Consider the following 13,682-nt stretch of genomic DNA (forward strand, 5'->3'; position numbering starts at 1 on the left):
AAAAATATCAAATTAATATATAGAAAACTGAGGGTAGTTTTTTTAAAACAGTAGCTTTAAAGCTTATTTCAACAAAATAAATTACATATTCCAGTTAGTCCTTCAATATAACAGTTCAGTCAGTCAGTTCAGTCAATGTGCACATAAGTTGTCCGTTGTGAAAATGTTCATGAACAAATAGTTTGTGGAATAAAAAAAAGATTTGGGGCCCCTTTTTGTTCAATAAGCTTATCTGTTGTCCATGCAAAACATCCAGCAGCAGCAGCACCAGGCCCTCCGTCTTTCCAGGCTTCAGTCCGAGTCACAAAGATTGCGGCGGAACCGTCCTGGTTCTGGAACCACTGGCTCATTCAGATCTTGGTCGTCCAAAAAAAAAAACCCAACCTGCATGCAGAGCGTTAACCGATCATGCAGGTATACGGAAATCATAGAAATCTTTCAATTACTTCTCAGTGAAAATCAAATTAGCGTTTAAAATAAACCAAAAACGCTCAGTAATAAAGAAATTACTTAATAAACATCACTTCATCATAAACAGTCTCATTTCACAGAGCTATGCTGCTTACAGAGAGACACTTTATACTCCTGTTGTTTTTTTTTCACTTCGAAAAAAACTGAAACGTCTAAAACGTAGTTGCTAGGGTAGTTTTTCTGGATTCTAAGTTTGTTCTAATTCCTGTTCTGAGTTGCTAAATAAGTGCAAGTAAGTAAGTACTTCTGGGTTGCTAGATACATATAAGTAAGCATTACAATAGTGTTTGTGAATTTCACAAATCTGGCCCTTTTAAAAAAGTGATAATCATATTTTCACCAAAACCATTAGGACACGCATGTTCATGTAGAGGACCCAGCAAACATGTGGAAGAAGGCGTGCACACGTATAGAAAAACTAAAGCTATCAATCAAACTTAGTTTTAGCTACATTGACAAAGAATTAGCAAAACTTTCAGTCTCTAGATGCACACAGCTGGTAGCCATTCCCCAACTAAATGCAGTGTAAACTGGTTCACCGAATTGTGGATTTAGGGTCTGAATATGAATGTATTTTTTTCAGACTTTTTTGTAATAATCTTTCCCCTTCAAATGTGTTAGTTTGTGAGAGTCTGAAAAAATGAGGAATAAAATAAAATGTGCAAAGTTGGAGGAGTCCAAATATCTTGGCAAGACGCTGTTCAAACTTTAACACAACCCATTAAGACGAAAGCTTTAACTCTGAGAACAATGTGTCTACATCCCTCATACCCATGTTACTATGGAGAGCTAATTATGTTGGCAAAGTTTAATTGCTCAATCATCAGCATTTAACAAAGAGGCATCATTGCCCCCCTCCCCATACTTTCAGTACACTATATTTATAATGGCCAACAATTACAGAGAGGGCCCTTTAGCTGGGATAGCACCAGTAAAAGCTGCCGGTGCTAATGAAAAGCTGTAATCACTCTGCCCACAGCAGTTATTAGTAGGAAATTATAGGTCATCTGAAGGGACAGCAGTTATGAGCATTAGAATAAATAACACTACAGCTTGTGGTAAATGGAGCAAATAAATAAGGAGCATGTGGATCTTGGATTGTGCACTTAATAGAGGTAATCGATTTTATTCTTACTCTCCAGGAGATTCACTTTGTGGTTTGCAATCTTGCCTCATCCATACCCAGGTTTAACTGTGAAAATCTAGTGATTGCCCATTTCACAAACCAGTTTGTAAGCCACTTTCAAACTCTTGTTGGTCAGACTTCTGGATGAATGCAAATATTTTATGAGCTGAAGCACGCTTTGCAAACTCTAATTGTAGAAGTACGACGCTGAGAGCTGAGAATAGTTCTTTTCTTCCTATGACCCTTTTCCCTTTATATGTTTCTTTCTCTCCTCGTATTTCTTTCAGTCCACCTCTCCGGCCCTGTCCAAGGGCCTGACTGGTTGCTCGGTCAGGCCCTTGGAATGCTGTGTCCCTTTGATCAAGTCTTCATTATCCGTGACTCCGCAACGCTTGGCTGTCTGACGTTAAGGGAGCCTATATAGATGAGGGAGAGAGGTATTGCCTCGGTGCGGACGTGGAGGCCTCTCCACACAAGGCTGAACAATCGCTAGGCATCCTGCCTCCATTAATGAGAAGCATCTCCATCCTCAGCACTCCCTGGGTAGCCTCCACCAGGAATGCTTGGCCCCTGTCACTCATAGCATTGCTGAAGGCTATTAGCAATTCATTAAGTGAGTGACTGTCCGCCTGCCTGTATCAATTAGGGGATAGTTGATATGTCTGTTATTGTTGGAGTCTGAGATTGCGCTGCTTTTCATTCAATGTCTGCCTTTGCTTTCAAGCTCAGGCAGATCTGCTTCTTTTGTAGTTTAACTGTGTGTTGGCGTGTGTGTGTGTGGTCTTGACTCATAGGAAACTTGATGTAGGAGGAAGATGGGTATTGATTAACAGTTTTCAAATAAAATATATTTGTATTTTCCTTGATTTGCGCTGGATTATTTTTTTCATATTAGAGACAGTCTGAATGAAAAATAATTTGGCATCTGGAAATAGATTAAACATGGCCACAGCACCCTGAGCATCAGTTACCTGCATGACCGTATGTTCATGTAATTCAAGGTAGAGGGTAAAATGGACTTTCCATGGTTATCACCTGACACCCTTCTACCAGTAAATCAGTTATGTCTTGTTTTCATAAATGAACAGGAACGAGAAGTAAACAGGCTGGATGCTCAAAACTTAAAGCGATTACTGTTAGTATTATGAATAGATGTAAGACAGTATATAAAATTTGCTTAACAGCCAACACCCTTGCGGCGTGGTCTGGCTAATATATAAAATATCCCCCCAAGAGCTGACCATTGTCATGAGCCAGGTAGGCAAATCTCAGGCAAATTCCCCTTGTTCACAAAGAGGATTCCTCTTCTCACTCTATGGATTTAGATAAGAGGACACTATTTTGCATGCATATCTGATCACTGCATATGTAGATTCAAACTGCATGACTGCCATCAACTTTGTTACGAGAATACAAGGACAGTCGATGAAAATCTAATATAGCGGTGTTGTTTGAAAGTAGCGCTGAACATGTCTATTGACTCACGTAGGACTAAATTTGCATTAAACACTGTGGAGAGGCAGAGTCTGCTTTTGGGTTGGAGGCCACTTACGCCTCATTCTAACTGTCACTATCAGCGTTTACTGTACCACCCAACAGGGTCTGAACTCTGTCTACATTACTTAATGTAAAAGAATATTTAAAATCTAAATTATCTATTATTTAATTTCATGCTTTAATCTCTTGACATTGTGCATTACACAATGCCTGGCAGTTTGTATGTGTCATTGGCATACATTGGCAGTTTATATGTATCACGGTGTGATGTGAGGCAGACGCTTGGAGACCCAGGTAAGATGAATAATGGTGGTTTAATGATGAAATCCCAAACAAAACAAACAGTCCAAACCCCAGGCAGCACTGCTAAGCGGAAACCAGGGCTTAACACAGGTAGCGCTGGGTAAACGAATGACAGAGACAGAACGATGGCACCAAATGAGACGAGGACTCAACGAGGAACACAGGTGGGGTTAAATACACAGCGAGTAATCAAGGAAACGAGACACACCAGGGAGCAATCAAAGGGTAAGACAGGACAACAGGGAGACTCAGAGACAGAAACTCAAAAAAAATACACAGAAGAACTCAAATCAACACAGGGAAAAACTCAATCATGACAATATGTTCCATATTTTGTTTTGCTACATATATAAATGTCAGTACGATTTGTGTTTCAGGGCACTTCAGTATAAATTAGAAGGAAAAGGATACATGCTTTTAAAAGTCAGAGCATGGGGGTGTGCATTTGTATTCAGGCCCACCAAAAATATCCTTTTAGGGAAGGCATCTAGTGCTGTTGTTTTCACATATGGTGACTGAAATCTTCCCCAAATCGTCTTTACAAATTAGCTCAAATTCATTTAGATTTAGAATAGGTGCAGAACACAATTTTTAATTAGTACAAAGATTCCTAATTTCGAGTAGCCCATGTTTGGACCACTTTGACAAATGAATATGATTCCATTGTCGCTCTGGCTGGTATGTTTGATATTGTTTCCAGTTTTCTTCCTGAACTGCCTTAGTACATTATTACATCAGCTCCTGTTTTCTTGTTCCTATGAAAGAAAAATAATAATAAAAAAAATCAAACATGTAAAAACCATGAGACCATGTTTCGCTCTGGGCATAATGTGATCAGAGTTATGTGTAACATTAGTCATTATTTGCTTTCCTATGACATGTTTGCTGTGAGCTTAAGGGACATCTGATTAGAATCAGTTATACTATAATAAATAATACCATATTTTTCTGATTTCTATGGGTAAAGAATTTTAAAAATTATGTGTCACTTTCCTTCTACTTGTCAATTACACCCTGCTTTGTGTTGGTCTTTTACATCAAATACAATTCAAATGGCTTACTTTTGAAATGCCTGTGTTTTGCAGTTACAAGTGAACAAGTTCATGTGTGCAGAGGGACAAACACGATGTGTGATTATGCGCCAGTCAGAAACAAAGCTCCTGACAGCCACTGAATCTCTGTGCCACATTCACTGCACATTGCTGACAGCAGATCTTAATAAAAACAGCTTGCTGTCTGCAGCATTTTGATAGTAACAACACATAAAAAAAAAGGCACACTGTTAATGATAGTGCTAATTATCACATTTTGCTCATGGGTCAGCAACACAATTAAACAAAGTCGCCATTATCTGATGAATGGCTGGACAAAACTCTTTTTTTCTCTTCTGTGAAATTGTTTGGCGACCATTAGCAATGCAGTGTAATGCCAGTGATTGACGTCGCCGTCTACTTAGCAAGTGACAAGGGACGTGTGTGAGAGGAGGGGTCAGTGAGCTTGGTGAGGGGGGCCAGTGCAGGGATTGATCGGGGTCTGTGTTGTTGCCAAACGGGGGGAGAGGGTGTATTGGCTCGTAGACAATGAGCTCCGGCCAGCGCTGAAAGGCCCATTCTGCGGATCCCTGTTAGCTGTCTATTATCCATGGTCTCCAGGGGGCTGCTAAATAGAGGGCATGTGTTAGGCAGACATTTATCATGTAATTACAGCACTAGGATCCGTTTCTGATGGTGTGTGATGATTACTAATAATTACTGTGCATTTCACGCCTCTAAAGGGCCCAGATGGGGTCCCAGGGCGTCAATACAAAGGAGAGGAGGCAAGCAGGGGGGGAAAAAATAAAAGGCAGGATTAAAAATGTGGAGAGAAAAAAAGGTAGATGGGGGGGAGGGGGGGAAGAGTGATAGTGTCTCGCCTTAACTATTCCGAGATGCTCATTACCTTTATGAACTGATCCATATGTGTCCAATTACTGATAAAGGAAAGGAAAGAACAAAGAAATAGAACAAGAAATGGAAAGAGATTAGAGAAAACTAAGCAAAATAAAATTAAGAGATGGAAATAGAGAAAGACAAATAAAACATTGAAGTGAAGGAAAAATGTCAAATGTTTACCACAAAAATATTTTCACACGTTAGATTTAGCATTATTTGATTTATTTTATTATGTCATGTATTTTATCCTAACGTCTTCTCTGTGGTGATTACATGTTGAGTGGATTAAGGTTTAAAGAAAGAAGAAAAAACTCCCATCTCTGAAAGCGGCCATCGTACCTCTGTCACAATCAGGGGATCTGTTTCTCATGAAAGCAGCGGGAATGAAATACAATGTGTCCTCTGCTGTATTTATTCAGGAACCTGGATCAATCAAACAGGGCAAGCTTTCACTGATATGCTGTATATATAGGCATATATTTACTTTAGACTGTGTATGTGGGCGTGTGCGTGCATGTGTGGGGGTGTGTGTGTAAGATCTACTGATAAGACAACAGCTGAGTTGCTGAGCATTATCAGTGCCTGCAACCACAAACAAAACACACATCAACAGAAGATGGAATAGTGACACAATGCCGAAATGTTGCAGTCATGTTTTCATCCCCAATGGTCATTATATTAGATGCATTTGTTGTTGTTGTTTTACATTAACAGCCAACAATAGATGCACTTCTCAGGCTTTTTAGTGGCCAACAGATAAAGACTTTGAGGTTCCCACTTGATCAAGGTGGGCTCAAATGAAATCTTCCGATTGTCGGTGTTTTAACTTCAGCACAAAAGCCACTGGAATCAATATGGGCCTGGAGGAGGGAGGGGGATTGTGGATGGAGAAGATGAGGACCGTCCTGTTTAATAGAAACAAATTGCTCTCCACTTCCCAGTGACACAGATAGCGGACCATTTGTACCTGCTGGCCTTTGTTGGGAACAACAGAAAGGAAATGTACTCATCCTGGCCAAGGATAAAGTTCGGGGCTTTCTGTTACACCCCAGTTACCTTAGCCTCTGTGCCCACCCTCTTGAACAAGCACAGCGGTTAAGTAGTTCAGGTGCCTACTACATTCTGTTAGATTAAAGGTCCCTGCTTTTGGCTCGAGTTGAATTGCTTCAGCTGCAGATGAAGGGAGCAGAGGGAGGGGGGAGTGGAGCAAAGTTGTAGGGCCAGGGTTCGTGAATGGACGTCTTGTGCGTGTTCACAGAGGCGAAACGCTTTGGGACAGCCGGCATGCCTCTCTCTACACTACAAACCTGAGAGAAAGCCTGTAGGGGAGGGTTGGTGTGTAGGGGATGTGGGTTGCAAAGCCCAGCCCCTCCTCAAACTCAATTCATTGCTCATCTTATATCCTCAACCACATTTTCTCCCAGGTTGGTGTATTTGTTTGCAACAAGAGCTAGAACAGGGAGGTGGACAGGTGAGTTGGCAGTGGTAGAGGGGGTCTTCTGGAAAGCTGAAGACACACTCTCAGTCACCCCCATGGAACGTGGACCTAAAGGAAATGGGACACAATGCACACAGAACATGAGCAGGGGGAATGTGTAATACTGCGCCAATGTGCACCTGTGCTACCCACCCACCCATCCACCCAGAGTGGCAGTAAGATCAGGGTCTGAGGAGCAGTAGATCTGAAAGACATAATAGCTATAGCTGTAGGACACACTCAAGGCTTGACTTACAGATTCTTGCTTTTGGCAAATGCAGCTCCGATTCTCTTAGATAACCAAACTCATTAAACATTACAGAGATTCATCATCTACTTTAAAGAACAAAGGAAAATCAGCATTAAAAAACTTAGTTTGCAGTGCCTGGCAAATATATTCACACTGCTTTCTCTGATGAAAAGTAGAAAATATCATTTTTGCATGATATAACCACTACCATGTTTCACAATGGGAATGGTGTGTTCAGGTTTGGGTGATGTGGAGTGTTACTTTTCCACCATACACAGTGATATGCAAAAAGTATCTTTTTTTTCTTATCTGCCTTTAGGATCTTTCCTAAATTTCCTCACATGAATTATGACAAATTGATACTTCCTAAGGATTTCTTGCTTTTTTGTTTGCCACTCTTAAAACCACAGATTTATAATAATGTATATAGAACATGTGACTAATCCATTCAAGAGATTCTCTCCCCTGGGCTCTAGATTTTTAAGAAAAGACTCAAAATGGTTACTTTTCAAAAGTATAAGGATTAACAGTGGTGATGAATTTGGCTGGGAATTGGAGCACTGTGGGTGACTTGGGTGCAGGTTTGTGTAGGGGTGTGTAAATATATGTGGGTGTGTAAATAGGTAAATATTATTTATGTATACAGTATATGCAGGTAGATGAGTATGTAAATATATGGGTGCATGTATTACTTTCATCTGGTTCCTGAAATATTATTACATCTATTATTATTATTATTATTATTATTATTGTTGTTGTTGTTGTTGTTTTATAATTTTTTGGAAAGGATACTAGAAACATGAAGACTATTTATGCTATGAATTAATGAATGGAAAAGGGATATGATTATATAAGTTAAACTTCATCATACTCCTCCTCAGACATACAGTCACCGACTAAGTGGTGTATTTACATGTACTTGAGTATGTAAATGTGATAGTAAGGTATTGTATTTACACTTAGAAACATGAAAGTCTTTATTATTATTATGTTTTCTTGGTGAAATGTCTGTCTGAAATAAATTATCATCATCATCATCATCATCATCATCATTTCTGTGCCTTATCAAAAGTTGTGCCATACTTGACCCATTTTGAAATGATGTGTTCAATAGTGACGTGCAAAATGTTCAAAGTTTGAACTGTTGTTTTGTAACCTAATCCTGCTTTAAACCTTCAAAATTTAATTGGTGTGTGACTAGATCTTTATGATCCAGTTTGTACTGTAGAAAAAAAAGTATTTATACTGAGATTAAATTATATCTAAGTGGAATGATTACTAATTAGGTGATTTCTGAAGGCAGTTGACTGCACCGGATTTTTTTTAAGGGTACCAGATAAAGACAAAAAAAACTTTTTTGATTTTGTGAAAGACATGGGAAAGGATGCACAATTTTCCTTCAACTTTAAACATTGTGCAGCATTTTGTATTGGTCTATTACATAAAATGAGTTTGTCATTACACAACAAATAATGAGAAAATTAACTTCACTGAAATACTTTTGCAAGGAACTACACCCCTTTTAGGTTTGCTACAAAAATGTGCAGTCAGCTTATCACCAACAAACCTATGTTACCACAACTTTTTCCTGTTTGCTGTCCATGTCATGTTGAAATGCAATGATGCATACACAGTGTGAGCATACATGTGCAACTTCTACAACCTAAATCCCAGGTTACAGGGTCAAGTACAAGAGTCAAAGGTGATGTCTGTGTATGGGATTGGATTCCAGTCTGTGATTCCAGTCTGAAAGAAATCACTCCACTGACTTTTAGCAGAATGTTCCAAACTGTGTGTATACCCTCAGCAGAAAAAGACTGAAACTTCTCATTGGATAAATATAAGAAGAAAGGATCAAGAAGGTCAGGGGGCATATCGCTTGATAATGCAAACCACGTGACTCAGTCTCTGTGACATAAAGTAAATGTTCAGTAATCCAAATCTTAATCTTGTGCCGCGCTCAGTGCGGCTTAAAGAAACTGATACTCCTGTGACTTCTTTAGCGGCTGATTGTGTTACCTTTACAATTCCGCTTCTCCTCCTTCCTGTTTTGTACCATAGGAATGCTCGATAAAAGTATCCACCTTTTCCACCTGCACAGGAGAGGACATGGCAGCAGTCTGGGGACAAAAATAGGATTGTAGCCCCATGGGGAATAAACACAGCAAATTTGCTACAAATGTTAGGAGTTTGGGGCAGTTACTTAAATGACGAATGACTGTCTGAACAGTATCAACAAGATGGTAGGAAGTGTAGCAAATTCAAAAATGATGTGACCCAGTTTGTGCAGTAGAGTTCTCAAGTGGTTTGCCAACTCGTCTTATCCCTACTATCTTATTCCCAATGAAGTTCGAATTGATCGCACTTGAAATTTCAAAAGTAGTTCTTGGAACCTGATTCAGTTCACTTACTATATTCAACTTCTTCAACCAATAACTTTTTTGCAGTAAAGACCTAAATCAAGAGCAGTTATTTAATCTTTCAACAATCTTCTCTTTGAGTTACGTATGAGTCGCTGACTGTGTGCCATTTTAGGAAATGTTTACAAAAGGACAGTGCTACAACTGTCTAACATTAGCAGAGCCACAGCAATTTCCATAAAATTGGTTATGTACTTAAGAAAATAGACCAGTTCAGATACCTTTTCTTTGTTCTGACAGTAAGCACTAAGTCATTTTAGTTGTGAATGCTGAAAATACAAAGGAAGACAAACTTGTATGTTGCATACATTGTGTATAGCTGTTTAAACACATTATTGTTAGACAGTGACATATTTCTTTTTTTTCTTCCAAATTCAGTTTCATTCTGCACTCTGGGAGGCAATTTATCTGTCATGACTTCCAAAGAAGTAGCTCACTTTGCCCCCCTCTGTCCCATTATACTGACAGCAGCCTTATTAGCCATAAGGGAAACTGCCAGCCACATGAATTTGGCTTCTGTTCACCTATGGGCCCCAGACAAGCCTCTTTTTACAATAGCGCCAATGATTCTGAGATTTTTTTTGTCAGTTATTATTTGATAAATATATTAATTATGACCAAGGGATGACAGTCCAATCAGATTGTCAGGCACCTAGTCGTGGGCCCCCACCCCACACTTTGTTGATAAGTTCTCTCAGGTTTCTAAAGCTGTCATCCAGGAGGCTTGGACTTCTTATCACCGCAGGGCCCATTCTAGGGATAATTTCCTGTGTGTCATAATTAAATGGTGGGTTTGTGATGGAGAACAACTGATCTTTTAATGCAGGTATTTCCTGATGTTTGTTTCTGAGGGGATGAGTTGGACGGGTGCATGCAGTCAATGCAGTGTTTGAGTAGCTGGATTCCAGCTATTTCTTGGGAATCTAAAGTGCTTTGCAAACATATTCATGCTCCTTAACCTTCTTTCATATTTGGTCATATTAGCACCTTAAACCTTTTTGTGTTGTATTGAGACTTGATTTGATGGATGGATGGATGGATGGATGGATGGATGGATGGATGGATGGATGGATGGATCATATGACAAAATTTGCCTTCTGGAACTCTGGATAAGAGGCAAAGGTTGAGTAATATTTACTTTGCAAAGTTAAGAATCTCTCAGTAGATTCTGGGATCACTAGAGAAGAATATGATGGTCATATATACTGCTTCATCTAACCATCATTATGGTTAAGAAACTGCTTTAATCAAAAACTGCTCAAAACAACAGTCAATTGTGAATCCTTTCAAATGGTTAGGTGGTAGAAGATGCAGAGCGGCATGCTATTCTTGTAGTGGATGTGAAACAGAAACAGTCCCTGTGAAGTTTTTTGCCATGGCAAAGCATCGAATCAGCTCCATGGTCTTGTCTGACAGAGGTCTGGACTTTAGAAATGGGTGATAACTTAATTTCTACTCATGTCAACACTACTGCAAGGGCCAAGAGGAAACTGTGGGTCTATTGTGTATCTGTCATGTTATGCTGCATTTTGCGGTCCCAAGAATGAAAAATATTTAAGTGGCTTTGATGTCATGGATCTCAATGAGGCGCTCAGATCGTATGAAACCATTTTAGTTGTGCTTTCCTTGATTCTTGTGTCTGATTTCTTTGTCTTTTTTTACATGTGTGCTCGTCTAGGCAATCTTGCCTATGAAAGTTTACCTATGCTTGGAGTAACTTGCCCACAGCCTGCAGTAGATGCGTCGTACCTCAATTGAACAAGACACAAGTGCGAGGCTTATGCTGGAACAACCCTGAGTTGAGGGCGCTGACAGCAGCTTCTATCTGCCAATCTCCCTGTGGATATTGTTGCAGTACTGGCAGACAGACAGCCAGGGCTTGTGGGCCGACAGATCCTCTCTTTCAGCAGGTTATCATTTCCAATTAAACCCTTTCATCCCTACATACAGTCAGCTTCTTGGCCAGAAAAAAATGACCTGAATAAGACATTATTAGTCCATTTCAACAGGTCTCCATTTTACCCCTTCAAACTCTGCCGGGTAACTGAAAGGGTTGGGCAATCTTTTAAAGCACAATAGTTCTAGATTCTTCGGGTATCTTCATTCAAATAGCTCAGAACTTCGGCCATCTACGGTGGCTACTGTGGTTGTTTATAGATAATCTTTGAAATTGCATCGAACTGACACACCGGCATGTCCTCTCTAAAATGTGTGCCAGGACAAGGGCCTTTTTGTTTTGCCGTGTTTTGGCAGGGTTCACAGTGGCCGGCGCTCTTTCTATCTGCGCTGCACAGCAGACATGAAGGAATGCCTGCAGAGCTCAGAAACTGTCTGTTGAAAAAGCCCTTGCAATGTCTCATTTCCTTTAATAAGGTGGCCTCAAAGGCATCCGGATGAACCTACTAAATACAGATTAACCCTCAGCACCATCAGCAACTACTCAGTCATCAGGACCAGTCACGTTTGTATGTGTGTGTATGTGAAAGCTTATAGGTATGCACAACTTGACAGTTTTCTTCAAAATCCAAGAAACATTTTTTACTGAATAGTTTAGAGTCCAGATTATTTATAAAAATCACCAATGCACATTTATTTTTTTTAATCTAAATTACCCCGCCCTGTATGTATTAAGAAAAAATCAGTTGACTACAGTGCATTCGAAAAGTATTCACAGCGCTTCAATTTTTCTACATTTTGTTGTATTTCAGCCTGTGTTAAATAAATATCTTTCTTCAAAATTTACACACAAATACCCTATTATGACAATGTGTAAAAGATTTAGAGGTGTTTGCAAGTTTATTTAAAAAAAAAAGAAAGAAAAGCAAGAAATGCAAGATCCACCTTTGGTAGCATTCTGAAGCCACCCCTTCAAGATCTTCCAGCTGTAGGAAGAGTCCTGCTGGTTTCAGTGGCTTCCAATGATGGAGCTCATTGGGGCCATCAAAACAGCCCCAATGAGGCTAATCTGTAGACCCCTAAGACAATCCTGTCTCAGGGGTCCACAGAAAATCCCTTTGACCTGCACTGTCAAAACTGGTGCAGTATATAGACATCTGAATAAAATCCAGTCAAATCAATTGCATTTACTACAAGTGGATTCCATTTAATTTGTGGAAACAACTCACTTTGGGCTTCATCTGTAAAGGCCTGAGCCTTTACAGATAAAGCGTTACTTTTTTTTTTTTTTTGAGGAGTGAATCTTAGTAAATAATCACAGCACTTATTTTTTTTGTCCACATTGTTATAATGCAGTATTTTTGTTTATATAATTTTTATGAAAGAGACTAATTTAATGCAGTTTAAAATATGGCTGTAACATAAATAACAACATAAATACTCACTCCATTTTACTCCTGTTTTATTTCAGCGCATTGAAAAACTTGGAAATCAATTCTCTTCCCTGGTATCAGATGTTAAACTTCAACACCTGGAGGGTGAATTGTATGTTTTACTTTCCATATGTAGATGATTTATTGCATTAAAAATGGAGAGGAAACAAAGGGAAAAAGTAGCCTTTATGCACTGTAAAAAAATAATACTTTTCCATAGTTTGCAAATTACTAGATTCTATGTTTGTGGTGTTTGTTGGTAGAATAGTTTAAATCCTGTTCCTCAGCTTCAGGGCATCAAAAGCAGCAGTCCCACTTGGCTACAACCTTTAAATCTTTCTTCACTTCCTGGCTAACTGCTCTGGTATGCAAGTTTGCCATGTGCCTTGTCTAGTTTCACAAAGAGTGGTTTTAAGTGCAATCCAATTCACAGTTTCCGCTCTAAAGTAAGACACACTCTCTGGAAAAGTACCCTCCTTTAACCAGGACTGGCTTCCTGCTCAAAAGAAAAAAGGTGCACTCTGAGACAGCAGTCAACATTACAGTCAAGTCTACCTTAACATGTGAGTTTGGATCTACCAGCCCCCCTTAATCAGGCATTTCTGGTTTGTTTATTAAGAAAGTATAGACTCATGTATTGGTTGTTGGAGGGGCTTTAAGAATTGGTAAACTAAATGAACCTTAACAGATACAGAGGAATGAATCAAATAAAGGAGTGAGGCAGAAAGGATCAAGAGTGTTATCAGAGCACGGGTATCTGAAGAAAGCTACACCGTTAGAAATACTAGGATAATCCTCTGGGTTTTAATGGTTTTGAAATGCTTTGAAAGATTAGGTAAACAGTCCATTTGATTAATGGGAAAAGAAGTCAATTGGCC

This window comes from Xiphophorus couchianus, chromosome 22, assembly GCF_001444195.1.
Source record: "Xiphophorus couchianus chromosome 22, X_couchianus-1.0, whole genome shotgun sequence".
Taxonomy (NCBI): domain Eukaryota; kingdom Metazoa; phylum Chordata; class Actinopteri; order Cyprinodontiformes; family Poeciliidae; genus Xiphophorus; species Xiphophorus couchianus.